Raw genomic sequence first — 1,179 nt, 5'->3', positions numbered from 1 at the left:
AAACCAACTGTTAGATAAATCAGCAAAATGTTTTTGTAGGCTTATTGAACACCTGTAGCTCTATCCTCTGTTTTTCCAGTAGGCACCATGTTTATGTGTGTAAGTCGCAGTCCCTGTTTCAATGAGAAATGCAGTTCTCAGGCGGCGTCCATAGCTCAGTGGATAGGGCGTCGGCCACATACACTGAGGCTGGCAAGTTTGAACCCGGCCCAGGCCAGCTAAAACAACAATGACAACTGCAACAAAAAAAATAGCTGGCGTTATGGCAGGCACCCTTAGTAACTGTACTTAAATGCTATAAATTATATTTAAGCAATTCTCTCAGTTTACAACAGAGATAAATACTGCCAGCCAAATTACTAATTACAGATTAATAATAATCTCAACATTAAGTTACTACTATTTGACCTGCTTTCTTTATGGTTTAGACTCATAACGGGCACAGGAGACGATCCAGCTTTTACGAAAAGATTAGACTGCATGCATCAACTTAAAAAAAATCACATGCAAGACATTACATTGTAGCAGCTAGTCAAATATCTGTTTAAAGTGCTCATTACAAAATTAATACCTATGGCTCGGTGCCCATAGCTCAGTGAGTGGGGCGCCGGCTACATACACTGAAGCTGGCAGGTTTGAGCCTAGCCTGTACCTGCTAAACAACAATGACAACTGCAAACAAAATAGTTGGGCGTTGTGGCTGGTGCCTGTAGTCCCAGCTACTTGGGAGGCTGAGGAAAGAGAATCTCTTGAGCCCAGGAGTTGGAGGTTGCTGTGAGCTGTGACACCACAGTACTCTACCAAGGGCAACATAGACTCGGTGTCAAAAAATAATAATAATTAATACCTAGGGCCTTTAAATAAAATTCTACTACTAACTTTGTAAGTGTGACATTTTAGGAACAATCATTTAGAAAACCTGGTTCACTTAATAGCACCTTTTGCAAAAGAGAAAAAAAGATTGCATTTTTTTTTCCTAAAAGGAAGGCAGTCTTTTATAATAGTTTTTGAACTTCCAAAGCTTGATTTATAGTAGCTATAAACATCACTACTTTTGGAAGGTTATAGAAAAACTCTTAGAAAAAAAATAATTTTAGACATTAGTCATACTGTTGAAATACTCATCCAATATTAATAGTTTGTTCTTCAGTAAGAAATAGAATTTTTTTTTTTTTTTTT

At 37.6% G+C, this 1,179-nt stretch overlaps 1 protein-coding gene across 1 annotated transcript in view; it reads left to right on the top strand.

Moving 5' to 3' along the window:
* Positions 1–1,179, top strand: part of SEC24C (SEC24 homolog C, COPII coat complex component) — a 21,991-nt gene that overhangs the window by 13,100 nt on the left and 7,712 nt on the right. The window lies entirely within an intron of this gene.

Source organism: Otolemur garnettii, unplaced genomic scaffold (assembly GCF_000181295.1).
Source record: "Otolemur garnettii isolate 467f Iridium unplaced genomic scaffold, OtoGar3 scaffold00008, whole genome shotgun sequence".
NCBI lineage: Eukaryota > Metazoa > Chordata > Mammalia > Primates > Galagidae > Otolemur > Otolemur garnettii.
The sequence above is the reverse complement of the archived record's forward strand: the minus strand, read 5'-3'. Positions and strand labels throughout refer to the sequence as shown.